The sequence below is a fragment of the Mauremys reevesii genome, linkage group 3 (assembly GCF_016161935.1).
Source record: "Mauremys reevesii isolate NIE-2019 linkage group 3, ASM1616193v1, whole genome shotgun sequence".
Taxonomy (NCBI): domain Eukaryota; kingdom Metazoa; phylum Chordata; order Testudines; family Geoemydidae; genus Mauremys; species Mauremys reevesii.
The window spans coordinates 75,210,211-75,228,484 of record NC_052625.1 but is presented as its reverse complement, the minus strand read 5'-3'; the positions used below and the strand labels follow the sequence as shown (position 1 = coordinate 75,228,484).

Below are 18,274 nucleotides of genomic sequence, written 5' to 3'. Positions count from 1 at the left end.
AAGAGCATTTTTCCAAAATAGAATTTGTATTTTAAGTGCTCAAAGGTTAGAAAGCAATTGAAAGCAGCAGTTCATTAAAATATAAACAATCTCTTGTTTGAAATAATATTTTTTTATTTTCTATTTAATTAGCTCCCTATCAGACAACTGTAATACACCAAGAAATAGATACAATCAGAAATAGAGCCACATGGATATTCTTTTGGCTTCCTCCAGACTGGGCCCACTGTAGTGCACTGTTGAAGAGGAATGTTTACTACTTTTCTGTACTTATATTTAAATCACTGGGGACCGATGTTGATTTTTTCCTTCTGCTTTATGAAGAGCAAAAGTGTGGCCCGCAGTGGTTTCAGTGGAAAAGTACATATGGACAATGGCTCTAGAAAGAATCTACAATCATTGAATTAGGAATAGCATCAGGAGCTGAATTGGTTCCTCTGCTGATGAATGGGCCAAAGTGTGGCTTGACTTGCATTGCCGAACAAGAGACTAGGGAGTAAAAAGCCCCTTACTTCTCCTGCATGGAATACTCGTACCACGTGAGTAGCAATGTAGGGAAAGACACATCTCCCGCATTGCCACTAAGTCCCCAACATGGTGTGTGGGTGGAGAATGGATTGACTCTTGACTCTCTGCCCTCCCAACATGCTGACCAGTGTAGCTGTGTTGATGCTCCAAGGGATGTATACTGCTCCAGATACAGATCTGGTGCAGGACATGTCACCCTGGAGCAAGGAGGAATATGGAGAGCAGATTGATAGCACCAGGAGTTTCAACAACATGCTTCCCTTGCTGGTGGCTCATGCCAAAGGCCTTGATTTAGCTCTCAATTGTGAATCCAACTCATTTCTTTATAAGAGATCCTGATGAAGGCTGCTTTTTTATTACAGAAAACAAACATGTAAATACTCATTGTATGTTAACTCTTATTCATCTTCCCTGTGTAGATTCTAATTCTTCATAGATTACAAATTCATATTAAAGAATGCTGTTGACAAAACAATAAAACAGAACACACAGTTCAAATGGAAATATAGACATCACCAAGCCAGCTATATTACTCCACCACACTCAGTGTGAACACTGAAGAAGGGGGAATGAATCCTAGGTCTGCCATCTCCCAAGGGCGTGCTCTGACCACAAGGCTGCAGAATCATTCTTATGCTTGTGTTCTCTCTCTCTCTAGCCCAATGGTTTCTTCATTATGTATCCACAGGTGAACAGCTGAACAGGAGAGGTTAAGGGATTTCCATGTTAGAATATCTGTAGCCCAGTGGTTAAGGCCCTCATCTGAGAGGTGGTAAATTCTAGTTCAAATCCCTTCTCCCTCTACATGTAGAGGGAGGGGTCTCCCACATGAATACCCTCACCACTGGACTAAAATTTATGAGGGAGGGCCTCTTCCTTCTTCTCCTGGCTGTTTGGTGTAAGCTTTCCTATAAGGGCCTGATCCAGTATGCAGCATAAGAGCACACTTACCAGATCAGGCAACTTAGGCAGAGGAATGCCTAACTTCCCCCGCATCATGCATCGCTCTGGAGCTTAGGTGTCCAGCTGCCTGGTATGGAGCTGCAGTGCACATACTCAGAGGCAACTAGGGAACTTTTACTGCAAATATTTAGGGGCCAAGCAGTTGTGAAAGCTACAGTGTTCGGGGGCAGCTAAGCAGGGCTTTTGTGAATCCCAGTGAGGCCTGATTCTGCCTAAATGTCAGTTAGATACATAAGTCCTTAATTTGATAGATATTTCCAGTCCTCATGGTTCAAGAGAGAAAAGCAACCTTCCAGACTTGGACCAACTGTACACCAATTCTGTGTTGTCTTCCTGAGTCTGCAGACCACGTAACATAATATTTCCAGGAAATTGTAACTCTCCCAATATATCTCAGTGGGTTTTAACTCCTCTAACCTAATTATCCAAATTTAAATAGCAATATTTACTATTTATTCAGTATTTACTCAATATTTACAACTTTCACTCTTCTTCTTTTAGTGGGAATGTTCAGCTAGTATGCATCTCTATTATTGAATGCCGTGGGGTCATTTGGTATTGTCAAGGTTTGCTAGAGCTGAGGAATAGGCTTCAAGCCCCAAACAAAAATTTCACATCACTTCCACCCACAGTGAGGAATACCACTTCCTAATACCACGGGACTCTCATTTTTTCTGAGTGTTTGAAAATCTATATCACTTCCCACCCTTTCCCAGGGCCCATAGCTAGCTGCCTAAACCTCCAGTTTTTCTCTGTCTCTCCAAGAAATTCCACCATGCAGTCATCCACTGATTCAGAGTTGTTTGGCCCATTGAACATGAAAAATGTAGTATTAGAAAACACAGAATTTAATACTTTATTGTTTGTTTATCCATTCACTGTCTGGAAAAAAATGAACTTCAGCCATGGGATTTCAGATCCAGTCTTTACCAAATTATCCTAAGAAGTTCTTATCTGATGTCTTTTAAAGGTCACAGAGGAATGGAACCCACTGCTCATCATTATTCCCCTTCCCTTTTTCCAAAGCCAGCATTTATTCATGAGTGTCAGCAAAGACATATCAGCATAGGAGAAAAATGGAAATGACCTACCAGTTAACAGTGGAGGATACAAAATTTAAGGTTGTTAACAAAAGAATACAGAAAGGTTTGTTAGATGATATTTAACCCCCTGATTAGGAAAGGAGGAATTTTTTCCCCAGGCATTGCATCAAAATACTATATGCAGATAGTTGTTTTCTAAATAAAATTTGCATTGTATTCAGCTCTAGATATAGTCAGTGCCACTAAATTTTTCTTGATACAAATTCTGCACATGTAGAAACAGAAATGCCACCCTTCTCTGGAATCTAGCAACATTACTGACAGTAAAGTACCACAAACACCTTACCACAAACTCCTCATACAACAGAGTTGTTGCATTAAAATCAAGAAAGATGGAGATTATTCAGCCTGCTGTGAAGCTTGAGGCTGGCATGGACTGTGCAGATGTCATATCACTTTTGCTTTGATTTTAACAATTTTAGGGCACAAAGGGACTTCCCTTTGAAATCAGTGGGCGTAACTTACCACTGTAATGGGAGATACATCTTGTAAAAGTAGTGTAACAGTGATGAATCAGACCCAAAGGAAACTTTGTCATTGATTTTGGTGGAAACAGCATCAAGTCCTTATATAATACCTTTCATCAAATGGATAATGCTTTAGAGACTTTAATAAATCATTGTGAAAACTATGTACACAGGAGTACAGGAGGTAGATTCATTCAAGGGGAGCCACTTCTGAGGTGAAACATAACTGTTGCTTAACAGTGCATAGCAACATTGCACACCAATTTAGTAGAGAAACTGAAGAATTGGAACTACAGAGGCAGTTTTAGGCAGGCAAAATGTGATTACCCAAGTTGGAATTTATTTAACTCACCAAGCTTAACATTCTTTCTCTTTCAAAATGTGATCAGAACATTGATTATATATATATGTGTGTGTGTGTGTGTGTATATACAGAGAGAGAGAGAGGTTCTGATCATATTTTGCGAGAGAAAGCATTTCATATACATTAATTGAGTAAAGCACTGCCATTATCACAATAGTCCATAAAATCATGCTAGAGCATAGTGTCATACTGACAAACAGGGAAGAATACCATGAACTAAACTACCAACACCAGTTCCTGCAGCACGTCCTTTCTAAATCCAGGCCTAACCTAGCTTCCTGATAGGTGAGAAGTAATTTAGATTCTATCAATATGTAGTTTCATTCCTTCTAATAAGCATCATTTTGCATACATTTTTATTGGATTTCATCTAATATCATATCACCATTTAATTCATTTTAATAAGTCCTTCTGGAGTAAGCACAGTTCTTTCTAGTCTTAACTACCCTAAATAAACATATGGCTTCAGTAATGTTTACTATCTCAGTATTTAGTCCATCTTTCAGATCATTTATGCATACAGAGTATTGAACAACATGGATCTGTACAGAATCTGCTTTTAATCTCTTTGGACAATCAGAATTAGCAATTCAATCCTATAAACAATCAAGTGATTTTTTGTAGTAGACGTACGTTTTTTAAAGAAGAGTAATGCAGTCAACAACTATATAAAGTTGACATGGCCTGGGAGTAATAGGATTTAATTTTAATTATTATGGGTCAGTTTCTCATATCCTTGGTCAGGCTTTTAGTACTTTATTCTGTGAATAGCCCCATTTGCAGAATAAGAGACTACTCAGTGTGATAGCAAGATTAGATTCTGGCCCACAGCCATTAAAAAAATGTTGTGTTTTGCAATACCTAGATGCCCAACATGTCAGTGTATTGCATGTGATCAGTACATAATGTGTGTGAAATATGATGCTGTATGTTCTGTTTGACTGGATTGAAAATGAGACAGTAATCCAAGTCTTTAAATATACATCAACAGTTTGATTGATAGACAGTATAATTCTCAGCCTGTCAGGCCATAGGGTCAGCACCATTGCCTTCTAGAGGTTCTTCAACAGATTGATTCCTTCTTGTCCTTTCCTACAAGCAAAATGAAAGCAGGAAGGTTTCCTTGTGCTTCATTAGGCAACAGAATAATTTGCAGATGACACATGCCCCCTAGAGCTCTAATCGTGTAAACACACAGCACACAAAAATTAAACCCCCTTGCTTCAATACCTCAGCATGAGAGTTCACATTTTTATTATTGTATTTAGTATGTGTTTGATGCCCTTTCCAAAGTTTTTGAAATGATTACCCCCATACTAATTTTTCTTTTCCTCTTTTCCAAATGTTTCTCTGACATCAGTCCCCAGCATAAAAGAAATTGAAATTGCTCTGTTGGTTTACACACCTGTTTTAACACTAGCAGTATTAGTGGCTTTACCAACAGTTTGAAAACTTTGGGAGTAGTGGTTATTATTTGATAGCTGCTTTGAAAATTATTTTGTGAATAATGAATATATAGCTCGCTTGTTTTGTCTTTCTTCTGATGGACTTGTTTCTAAAAATACTATTGATATTGCTATCACCCAGTTCTATCATATGTTTTGTAAAGTGTGTCAGTTTTTTGGTGCTAAGCATGTTTCTTGCCAGTCCCTTGCTCTTAGCTCTGACATTTAAAATATGCTTATGTTTTCTGTCAATTTTTCAGTGATGGGTGACAAATAGATTGAAAAAAACCATTTTGCTACACATTTAAATTGTGTTATTTTAAATGGGGGGAAACTGCAGTTGAGCTAAGAGAGTGTACATCAGGTTCAACAATTTTTTTCATGCGAGTTTTATTATTGCTAGAAGCTGATTTAATACAGAGATGCTAATCGAACCTTAACTTATAGTTTACTTCGTATTTGCCCCAAACTGGGGTCAGTGGTATTTTCTTACACAGAACTCCTCTTTCAATCAGCATTCGTCAGCTGCCATTGGCCTTCCCACACAATTGATGAAAATCATATGAAAAAGTATCTAGTAGTAATTATGTCAGCAATGATACATATACATTTAAAAATGAATATCAGCTGATTTGCATATACTGTGTATCACATTACTTTAGACCTTCTTGTGATCTGTAACTGACAGATAAGGAGACATATTCAGTCCTGGGGCTTAACTGTAACAAAGCTGTACCACAAATGAATTGCAGACTGTCTCTTTTATGTATCAGGATTCTATACCAACAAACTGTCCTTTTGAATGTTGTCATCAAAGAGAGCAATAGCTCCTTAAGTCACACAAATTGCAGTTTCCTGGATAGCAGAATTATGAAAATAAAGTCTCAGTTTGTGTTCCATGATGATTAGTCATGTGTTTTTATTGTACAATCCTTTACCATTTGGGAGTTAGTTTTGAATCTAGTCCAGCCAGAGACCAGGCAATATGAGAGACAATTAAATGAATCAGAATTGCCAGGCTGCTGTATAGCAGGGAAGACAGTTAAGAAGCTAAAAGAGTTCGCTATGTTCTTTAAAAGAACAGTACTCTGCTTTCATAGTAAAACTCAACTCTTTATGTTGAAAACTTTTTTTTTAATAAAGTCATTTAATTTTGTCTGACTGAACATTAGGTATGTCCTTTCTCTACATGGATCCTGTCTTCATTGGGCACCACACTATCTATTCAAAAGTATGCATACATTTTCTGGATCAGAATCTCTTTGATGTAACCATAATCCTCCAGCCAATTTTCCTAAAGTTAGAGACAGTTATCTAATAATATAACTTTCTAAAGAAAGAAATAATTTTTTTCTTTTTCAATAAAAAAAATGGAATCTAACCCAGCATCTCTACCTATCATGCCATACAACTGTGGTTTACTTGGAGATTTGAGTAAATGAAACTTTTCTCACACCTGTGCTGTTACCTCCGATATTGTATTATAAGGGACTTGTGTATTGCAGAGTATTACGGCCACAGTATACTTTGGAGTATGGATAAGATAAATAGGGTTGTGGGACTCATTGTGTAATGATTCATCTGAGCTAATGACTGCATCACACCTGAAACAGAGGGAATGTTGTCTGGGCTTGCTGAGGGAAGGCAGCAGTGCTTTATGGCAGGAGGGAGACGAGGTCAGAAACTGCTGTAAAAGGTGAGCGGTGGTCAGATTTGTGGCGCTGACTCACCCACTGGGAATGTGAGGTTGGAAGGCTATAAAGATGCAAGCCCTGGGCATGGGAAGCCCTTTCTCCACATGGTAGGCAAGGTCACACCCACCCTCCATCTCCTAGAGGTGGCGAATATCATGTTGGGTTAGGATCTGCTGTGGGCATTGTGCTAGTTGCTCCTTTTTAGTGGTGCTGGGAAGGAATTTTTCCCTCACCACCAGATTGACTTTGCTGGAGTGAGGTTTTTTCACCTTCCCACAATGGGTGCAGGAAGAACCTTTTCTGGTAAGAAAAAAAGGGGGTAGGCTATATGTCGCAACTTATTTTGTAAGTGTAAGGCAGATGTCCAATCAGGTACTCCATAGGGAAGGCATCCAGTGACCAGATAAATGGACTGGTAAAGGACTTAAAAGGAGGTGCTGGATAAAGGAACAGAATGGGGGAGAGGGGTTGGGGACTCCTATGATTGGTATGGCAGGGGACCAACCCTCTCCCCCCCCGTTCTTCTAGCCCACCTTAACCCTTCTATGAGGGGGGTGAATGGTAAGGTTCAAGCCATGGGTTAGCTGGGGGACCTAGATGGAAAATGAAGGGGGGCTGGTGGAAGCCCCGGATAATGATTGGAATAAACATGGATTTGTCTGCACTGTCTCAGATATCTATATATAGATGTGGCCTGAGTAAATCCATATCAATTGTCTCCTATTCTTCTTTCGGTATAGCCAGACATTATTATTTCTGAAATGTGGATGGAGGATAAAAGAGGAGATTCACCAGGCTGAATAGAGCCCTGGTGCAAACAGGTCTGATGTTGCTGAACTCATACTGTAAACGCATAGGTGGCAGAAGTGAGTCTTTGGTTTGAAGGGCAATGCAAGATGGGTGAGAAGCAGGATAGCAAGAACTATGCTCAGCAGAGTGGGAAACTATGGTGGCAAAATCATGCCCACTAGAGAAATGTGATTGGAAACAATTTTTAAAAATTAAGAGAAATGTAACTACTTACTGTCTGTATTTGATTAACAAGTGACTGTATGAGGAAAGATGGACTGAGTACAAGACAGGTAATTAAATACTGTAACTTTTATATTAATATGTATATTCATATATCCCATAATTTATGCTTTCTCAAATCTCCTTTTTCTTTATCTTGTGTGCGTGACACCCTCTTTCCCATTGTTTATTTAAGGAAATAGCTAGTACTCAATAAGTCTGTTTACCATTAATAAATGTATATTGGATTTAATAATGTAACCAAATTGATTTCATTATTGATTATACAGTGCTTTAAAGCTGTTTTGTTCTCTAGTGATCAACACAAAGACAAAGGACTTGATTCACTTATACTTACAAAAGTGTTCATCAGCAGGAATTACCCCACTGAAGTAAATAGGGTATGAAATCAGAATTAGGTCTAAATTCTCACAGTATTAAGGGCCAGTTGTTTATATTTTTGCTTTTTATCTCTACATGTAGAGAGTTCTCTAAAGTTCTCTATACAACTTAATTCTATGTTTTGGTTGTTTTATTTTATTCTTAGTATTTGTATTTTTGCCATAGATATAGAATGTGAGTCATAAAATTATTGGAAAGAAAATGGCATCTTTGTATTCTTATTGTGTAGGGGTCCAATCCCTTATTCATGTGATAATCCCACTGAAGCAATAGGAATTTTGCATCAATAGAAAGTGCTATATAGGGCCCTTAATTGGTTAGAAAAAATAAAGACAAAATATTGGAGTTTAAGAATATATTTAAGGATTTCTTGGGTAGGAGTGCTAGCAAATCAATTTCTTACAACTCATTTGAATGCAGCCCCACTAGTCCTCAGATGGTAACTACAGGTCAATAATTGGACTAATGAAGATGGCCTTTGTTCCCACTCATGCTTCTATCCACAATGATGAACTAGATCAAGTACAGGGAATGAAAGTTGAAATAACTGTTCCATCTTTGTAGGTATTTTTTGTGTGTGTGACATCCATATCCAAACCATTTTTCTTAATGATACTCATTCTTGCATAGAGGATTAAAATGAACAGAAGTAAACCCAAATTCCATAATGAAAATAATCAGACTTTCTAATTTGATTTAGTAAATTAAGGCTAGAAAAATAAGTCCCATTACAAAACAACTCCTGCGTATCATTTGCTGTTAATTTCTCCATATACATCTCTACCACGATATAACGCTGTCCTTGGGAGCCAAAAAATCTTACCGCGTTATACGTGAAACCGCGTTATATCGAACTTGCTTTGATCCACCGGAGTGCGCAGTCGCACCCCCCCCCCGGAGCACTGCTTTACCGTGTTATATCGGGTCATGTTATATTGAGGTAGAGGTGTATTTTATATAGGGCTGGAGAAATCATATATTTTATAGTTATCCCAGTCTCATGGCCAAAGACTTAGTTTATTTAGCTTTAGCTAAACCATAGAATGATGCTGTAATATTTAAATTTTATGATACTTATGTGAACCATATTTCATTAAAGATTTTTTGGGGGGATAGTATCTCAACAAAGATAAAGACACATTTTTAAAGTATGTGTTATCGCTCAGTATTTTTCTGGTTCAATTATCAATTATTTATTATTGTACTTATATTGTATTTGATGATATAAAAACAAAAATCAATAATTAATAATGCAAACATCCAAAACTCCCATTATGGGGTTTCTTGCACCTTCCTACTATGCACCTTCCAATGTAAGAGATGGGATACCAGACTGGTTCAGCAGAGGGACTGATGATAGTCTTGGACTCAGCTAACAAAAGATAGTTTCTGAACAATTCTAAGTAAGAGGACAGTAGGTTCCATTTTCATGCACAGTGAAATTGTATTCATGCTTTTCACAGACCATAAGGCAAGGCCTTGTGGGTAGAGGTTGGACTTTGGTAGCTATGTGGATGGTCCACCTGAGGCTGCAGATCTTGAGTAGGCCTCGCTGTTCCAGCAGGGCCAAAGGAAACACGGCAGGGTTTTATCCCTAAGTTCTATAAATATTTTTGTTCTTAAACTAACTGTGACCTGGACACTGTGGAAATTCTTCACAAATCTCTTCTATGTTAAAAGTCTTGTTAGGAAAAAAAAAATCACTGAGGATATTAAAGAAGCAGTGAAGAAAATTTAAACTGGTTTAAAGCCCTGGCTCCGATGGGTTTTACCTCTGAAGTTGATGTGAAATTTATGAACGTTTTGTAGTTTCTTGCCCATGGAACTGAGATCTCCAAGCTCAAAAATGTTTTCTCTGTGATTATTCAAGCTATATTATATATTCACTACTAACTGAGAGGAAGATATATAGAGTTCTTTGAATTGAGTCCTGTAAATACTTTGTTACTGGCAAGGTCAAAACTTTTCCTCCTTCTGAAAGAAGCAAGATGATGTTTTGTTTTACTATTTTATTTATATATCCATTGAAAAGTGTGTCAGGTGCTTTAAAGACACAAAGTAACATAGGTGTGTACTTGAAAGAAAATTACACCTAAAAACTAGCGCCAAGATGTGATGCCTGTTGAATGTTACACCAAGAGCTGTTCTATTCAAGTTGGTGTGTGAAATCCATAAAGAAGAATAAGGAGCAAGAGGCACCTGAATCACAACTCCTGGGAGAAACTGCAGCAGTTCAGGTAGATGCAGCTCAATGACATGCTCCAAAAGGAAACATTTTGATATTTGAAAATCATTTTTTTTTGGCCGAACTTTCTGCTGTGTGAAACATTTATATATTTCAACTTTGAAATGTTTGAAATTTGGGACAAAAAGAAATGTCAAAATATAATTATTTCCTATGGGATGGAAATTCTTATTTTTCACCAGCTCTAATCTTTTCTTTTCAGCACCACACATTTTGATTCCCTCAACCTCCCCTTCAGTATAGTCAGCTTTCTGGCTGGTTCATTGGCTCTGGGTTGTTCTCTTTTCCCCTTCTCCAGGCATCTTTTCTTCCTGTATCCAGCTCCCTTTGTTATCACTTGCACGTATTTCTCTTCCCTTCAGAAAAGTTCTTGCTACCAAGAAGGTTCAGGATATATTGAAAGCCTGGCTGGTCTTAGGTCAGCAAGTCTCTTAAAACATGAGCTCTCTGGCATTTTCCCAAAATGAATGGGGTCCCGGAAAAAGTGAGATTTCAAGTCAGAGACTTCCAGACTTGGTGTTATAATAAGAGTGAGTTATTGGATTCAGAATATAACTTGAATATGATACATGAGCCCTTATGCAAGCCAGTTCAAATGTTTTTTGTTTTTGTTTTTGTTTTTTTGTTTAAATTCTGGTTCAATTTGAGATTGAGAGTGGATTTTATTTTTACCTAAGATACTACAGTGTATCCCGTTGTACTTTAATAAGGAATATGATATACCATGAATTGTTTAAGCATAGGATCCACTAGCAGTAATGTTTAGCTCATATCACAAAATCTAGCCAGTGCTCCGTTGTTATTCTGAACTTTGTTATGATCTGTGAAGTTAATGCAAATTTGGCAGGGTACCCTAAATACTTTAATTTAATTGAGGGGCTTTATTATTATTGTTATTTATTATTTGGCAGAGTGCAACATGTTTTCTCAGGATTTGTTTTCTATAGCTGTGATTAGAAAATTAACTACTTTTGTCATTTTTATGCATGAGTTACTTCAAATGGACAATAAATAATTTCCCTTGCACAAAGCCCTCAATCATAAAAGCCAAAAAAAAGTTTGAAGTGCACAGATCTACACTGTTTTTTACTATGCTTGTGGCTTAGTTTACCTCATCTGTTTATTTTTTCTGATACCGCAGGATACCATAGCTTACACAGGGGAGTGAGTTCACCATACATTAAATAATGTGTGACTGCAAAATAGCAATTCTAAATATTTGAAATACCATTTCTTTTGAGATAGCAGTTCCAGATTTATGCCATTTTAAAAACAGCAGTGAGAAGTTTATGGATTGCTTTTTAAGAGACCAGAGTCCTTCAGAAAATATGTTGGATCTCTAAGCCACTCAGCTTGTTAGAAGTAAATGGGAAAACTCCAAGAGTCAATTTTTGTAAGTTTATGGTATTTAATTCAAACATTCAGAATTTCAGCAATCTTTGTTGTTGTTTGTGGTTCAGTGTTGTTTGCTAATGCCACCCCAATGTTTGCTTTTGTTGTTGTTGTTTGTTGTTTCCCTGAAGAACTTCCCTTTAATGGTCTTGATTGAGTTTTCCACTGTGTATTGAACAAGCTAATGTCCATGATGACTCATTTGATGATGTTTGCATGAGAAAATTACATTGCATATCTTTTGCATGCCAAATTTGATCCCAAATAGGCATACATTTTTCATGAAGGAGTCCATATGAATGTTATCATAGTCATTCTAATTCTTGCTTTTTTCCATCACTCTGGTGTTCTTTCTTCTGGAGAAATTCTCCTATAGTGCAGATGTCCTACACAATGTCCTCCAAACCACATCAGCTTTGTGATGGTGCTATTTGAATGGACCATAGACACATGAGCCATTCAGAGGTATCAGCACTGTATTGGCCAATACCCTGTGGTAATTTTGCTTATTGCTCTGGTCAAGTCTAATTTCAGCTGTGGGGGGCATTTCTTGTACTAATTTTGAGAAGTTAGGATATCCATTTACTAGTATTTGTGAATAAGAACAGAAAAAGAAAACATTGAAGATGATAAATTTATATTGTGCCTGATTCTCTTTAGAGTCAGTGAAGAACCTTCCATTGACTTCAGTGGGACAGAATTGAGGCCTTGGTTTATATAGGGGTTTCCCTGTATTATCTGCGAATGTATTTGATTTATATAAAAATGGTGGTATATATAAAGCTGCACTTTTAACTTATTTTTTTTAATTGACTAGATTTCAGATTGATGGTGTTCCTTTAACAGAAACTGAAAAAGCATAAATATGAAATGTCATCAGTATAGTGAGTGCTTACACTCACTATTAGGTGGGCATTTTACTCAACTTTTTCTTAATTTTTTAAATAAGGTTTGAGTAGAATCTCTAATCAAATGTAGGGACACTTCCTGAAAACTTTTATCCATAAGAACAGTTTTTACTAATGCATATAGTCCCATATACTCCAAACATTCAACTCACTGATTTTAGTGGACCTACTTGGATGAGTATCCATACTTATCCATACTTACATAATTAAACGTAGCAAGAGTGGTGCCATGATATTCCCCCCCCTTGAATGCTTACAGCATGCTTAGTTTAAAAAAAAAACAAACAATCAAAAAAAAATCACACACACACACAAACAAGTGCTTTTTGTGGCTAACTATAAAAATGATCCAGTGCCTTTTGGGATATTTTATAAAACAAATTATTATAAGGCAGAGAAATGTTTCACAAATCTGAGCCAAGGTAAGTTTAATAGTTATTTTAAGAACAGAAAATTGGGGCTGATAATTAAACTGTTGGCAATGAACTATCCAGTGATAGTGGATGATGGTTTTATGTTTATTGGATTGTTTTATATATAATATATATTTGTTTGGCTTTGGTGGGGTTTTGAGGATGGATAGTGAAGTGGTTCATATTTTAAATTCATGTTCTATTGTAAGACCTTCATTTTGTTTAGCATCAAGGACTGACTATCAGGGCCGGCTCCAGGGGTTTGGCCGCCCCAAGCAGCCAAAAAAAAAAAAAAAAGCCATGATCGCGATCTGTAGCAATTCAGCGGGAGGGTCTGTAGCCTGATTTGGGGAGGGTTAGTAGGGACAGTGGAATTTATCCACTTAATTTAGTTTTATTTAATAATTAATTTTCTAATTAATTAAGAATGTTAGTAATAATTAATAGATAGTAATAATATGGGTATGGCTCGCCAATATGTGTGATCAGAAGATAAAGTTCGTCTTGAATCAGGCTTCACAGAATTTAAATACAAGGAGATTGGGGTATAACAGGAATTTACACTGAGACAAAGTTTAGTCAAACAAGACCTTTTATTTAAAATCAATGAAACAAGAAGTAAAATGTAAAATGTTAAAAGCAGTTTGATTACAAAGTTACAAAATATCACAGTTCTTTAAGAGATATGATATGATATTACACAGTTCTAATGCACTTTGCAGCAAATAGTACTAGAGTGAATTTCACACCTCTGCTAGAGGAAGTATAATTATAAAGAAACTAGTTATGAATTAAACCCTTCTTAGCATAGATGCTTTAGAGGTGAAGTAGAAATTAAGAATTATTTCATACTTACAGCTGTGAAAGGACAGAACACTACGACTTATCAGTAGTTGACAACTTTCGTAGGTGTAGGCAGGGTGAGGCGATGGAGAATAGAAGGATGGGTGTATCGCCTGCCTAATGGTGGATTATCACACCTTTTATAGGGAGAAATTCTTCCTCCTATGCCCAAATTTGTCTTTCCCCCATGGAAAGGTGAGGGTACCTGTTTTCATTGGCTGACCTTTTGTGTGCGTACTAATGACAGCTATATAGTAGCTTGCGGGTGTACGTGTTACATTTGTGGGCAGAAAAACTCTCCTTTTGCACCTAACTAGGTGAAAGGTTAGCAGATATTCGAAAAGTCCCTAGACATTTGCGTAGGTTTGTCTCCTATTATTACTTTTCTGAGTAAGGGTCTTAAAGGTTGCTTTCAGCATCACAGAGGAAATAGGCCAGGATGTCTGGTCTAGAAGTTTCTAGGTATCTTGCTACAGCTATTGCAAATTCCTATTAATCTATGCAGCCTACACACTTTATCAAAAAAGACATTTTATACAGACCAACAGATTAATCCTCAGGGCTACAGGTCCTTCGCTCCGAGCGGAGTGAGGGACCCTCCACCGAATTGCCGCCAAATACGTGAAAGTGCCGCCCCTCTCCGGAGTTGCCGCCCTAAGCACCTGCTTGATAAGCTGGTGCCTGGAGCCAGCCCTGCTGACTGTCTGCGATTTTGCAATTATCTGTTCCCTTCAGGGCAAAGAAGTGTTTTTAAACTACATTTTTTTTAAAGTTTTTAAAAAGATATTTCTTCAATTCCCAAAACAGATTCACTGTAACTTCTTAGGATAAAGAGGCATTATTCAAGCATCTGCTATTGCAGCTGCTGTTCTGTCTCTTTAGCTCTTCAGCCCAAAAAAGACAGTTTAATGTTGACTATTTAATACTCCACAGACTTTCTTCACTGGCCCAGAGACATAGTTTTATATGCTTGGATACAAAGGCTGCACTGCAGCCACTGTCTGGGTTCATCCAGGGGACTGTTTAAGATTTACATATATAATACCGTAGTACCAACTTTCATTTAAACCATACGAGAGGATTTTTGCTAGGTGAGTATGCAAGGCTGTTCCATTCATTGCCTACAACTAATCTATTTACAATGGATATAAACATTCTCATTAACTCATAATTCCCAGGGTAAAGCTTCATCAAGATGTACTTAAGGTTGTAAATATATATCATTCCATTAACGAAACCTTAATTTCAAAGGGATTAAGGTTGATTAAGTAGGTGACATTCCCTCCACAAACCTTAAAAGCTCAGAAGAGGCCAAGCACATCAAGAGGACATCTCTTAACTATACCCTTCTGAGCACACAGCATATTTCCATTTCCCCTCCATCATTCCAAGGGAGTTCCTTCTGCTTCTTCCTGTTAAGAAAACATGCTACACAGAATGTATTTAACTCACCTCACAGGATGACCCAAACCTTGATTATGACTCATGCTTTCTCCACAATGCAATACACCGTGTGTGTACGTTGTATGCATAGGTCAGCCCAGAATATTTGCTAAAGTTGTTGAGATTTTGTGTTGTGCTAGGAGGTGTCCATTTAAACATGGTAGCTGGGGCTTGAGTCACAATTGAAACAATGGGAAGTTGAGGCCATGTTTACTAGGTTATCCCTCCCCTCCATCCCACCAATACACACTAATGAAATAATGACTATAGTTAATGAGGACAGGAACATCTTTAATCCCATTGAATAGCTTCCAATGACAATGAAAAAAAGGAGTACAATGTTTGCTCATATCAACTTCCATTCTTTCTTCTGCTGTATGTGGAAGGGCGTTAAGATTAGCCTGTTTGTCTGTGTAGCTTCTTTCTGGTAATGGGGCCTGCAGTCAGAACTTGTAGACGAGAAAGGGTCAGGATGGATATGTGGCTGTATGTGGGGTTGTGTGACCTAGTCTGAATAAGAATGGATGGGGAGATGGGAATATGTATTTTTTTGGTAGAATCCACAAATAAAGTAAGGTTTGACTGAAATATGTAAAGGAAATAACTGGTAAATTAGATACCACTGTGTAATAACAGAGTGTAAACATTAACTTTTTACTGCCACCCACTGTAACTATAACACTGAATTTAGAGTGATCAGACAGCAAATGTGAAAAATCAGGATGGGGGTGGGAGGTAATAGGAGACTATATAAGAAAAAGACCCCAAAATGGGACTGTCCCTTTAAAATCGGGACATCTGGTCACCCTAACTGAATTTCCTGGCTTTCTCTTTTCTTTTTAACTATAATCTTCTTTTAAGGTATGTGTAATTTACGGGTGGCTCTAGCTTTTTTGCCGCCCCAAGTACAGCAGGCAAGCTGCCTTCGGTGGCTTGCCTGCAGGAGATCCGCCAGTCCTGCAGCTTCGGCGTACCCACCACCGAAACCGCAGGACCGGCGGACCTCCCTCAGGCAAGCCACCGAAGGCTGCCTGACTGCCGCCCTCACAGGGACCGGCAGGGCGCCCCCTCGCAGCTTGCTGCCCCAGGCACACACTTGGAGCGCTGGTGCCTGGAGCTGCCGCTGGTGTAATTACAAATTTAATTTTAACAAAGATTTTTTTTGGTCTAGAAATTTTCTTAATTAAAATAAAAAACTTTTTAGCAATTGCCTTCTGTACACATTGATCTAAACTGTTCATTTTGAAAGATGGAATATCTTTCTCTCCTCATACGTGAAATAGTAATATATTGGAAACTACTGCCAGAGTCCATGCTTGGTTTGTAATATTCAGAATCCATGAGGAGCTCATAATCCTTAAAAGTGAATTGGTGTGTGAAGTGATTCCATAGTGACTGCCTTTTCCTGTTTTTAGTGTGTTAATGAATAACGGGTTGATTCCTGAGGAGAAAATCAGAGGGTCATATTCAGAGGTGATGTGTAAGATGTTGTAAGTGACACCTCAGTAAGTATCCATATAAATCAGAGACTACATAAATGCAGAAAATCTAAGATACTTTCACTTACATTCTGAAGAGTCTGTAAAATTGGTATAATATAGGTATATAAAATGAATATTAAAATAGAGGGTGGCTAGGTTAAATATACATATTCCTGTGCCCTCCTAATAGTTGCCTTTTCTGTTGCATTGCTCTTTCCTTTCCTCTTGTGCTATTGTTCACTTTTGGATGCTACAATTATCATATCAGATCATGTGGACTGGCACTGCTCTTTCCCCACTGAAAATTCTGACTCAATTCTGACTGAGAGGACTCCAGCACTAATGCAGCCATTTCTCACCTGCCTGCAGAGTGGCTAGCATAAGGAATGGTGAAGTATTATGTCATAGATAAGTGGTGCAAACAAACTGTGCTCATCCTTTTCATGAAGAAACATTAAAAAAAGATACCCTCAAGAGATGTGTGTTAGTAACCCACACCATGACTAATTACTTAATAAACTAATGAAGGAGAAATTGTTGCAATAAAATCCTGTTCTTCAATATTTAACCTGCTTTAATTATTGTGATCATTTAATCTCTTCAGTGACTAAAAATATTAATTCTTGATTAAACACTTTTGTAACAATATCCAAGGTACATCCAGAAATGTGATTTGTCTAGTGACGCACAATAGTTTCTCTGCTATACAGACAATGTAAATACTTAATAGCATTTTCCATCAAGCCATGTAAACACCCCTTTGCATGACTTGCCCTGTACAAGTTCAGATGAAGAATTAATGTTCCAGCTGATGAATTCCCATCATAGTCTCTTGGTTGTCATTATGTGTAATGTCAGTTTAATATCTGCAATGTTATCTGTTTCCAGGAAGGTATAAAAATAAATAAAAAATAATAGTTTGGCATATATTAGGAAGGTTATCATTTTAATAGCAAGATGAATTAGCATAGTGCAGATGTTATGCCAAGAGCTATGTGCATAAATTATTTTTCAGTTCACTGGCAGCTCTGGAAAAGATAAATCAGGTTGACCTCAACATGATTTTTTTTTTTCAATTTCAGTGAATCAAAACATTTACTTTTATTTCAAGTGCTTTAATGTTTAACTAAATCTGAAGGGAATTTTGAAACAAGAGGCCATTTTGAATCAAATTTCACTGTTTAATTTTGAAAATGTCTAAATGAAACATTTAGACTTTGGGATTTTTTCATTTAGTTCTTTACGCAAACAATTTGGTGAACCAGAAATGAAATTGTGAAATGTTTCTGTTAGCAAACCTTGATTTTTTTACTGGTAAAAAATTGCAGCTGAAAATTTTTGCCCATCTCTAGTTACAACAGGTGATCAACATCAGGGCTTGAATTCAGGACTTAAGGCTCTAAAAATATGAGCCTCAACTGTCTGAGCTAAAAGGGTCAGCTCTCTTAACTGGGGCTGTAGCAGCCTCATGAATATCTATATGTGGCCTAGCCACCACATTGTGGAACATAGCACCACACCAAATGAGTGTGGTTTGCATTAGCAGGTGAGATCCATGAACTCTCCCCTCCC

The 18,274-nt window shown here is 37.5% G+C and overlaps 1 protein-coding gene across 2 annotated transcripts in view; it reads left to right on the top strand.

Annotated features, from left to right (window-relative positions):
* The window catches only part of CHRM3 (cholinergic receptor muscarinic 3), a 453,380-nt gene that overhangs the window by 252,014 nt on the left and 183,092 nt on the right, over positions 1-18,274 (top strand). The window lies entirely within an intron of this gene.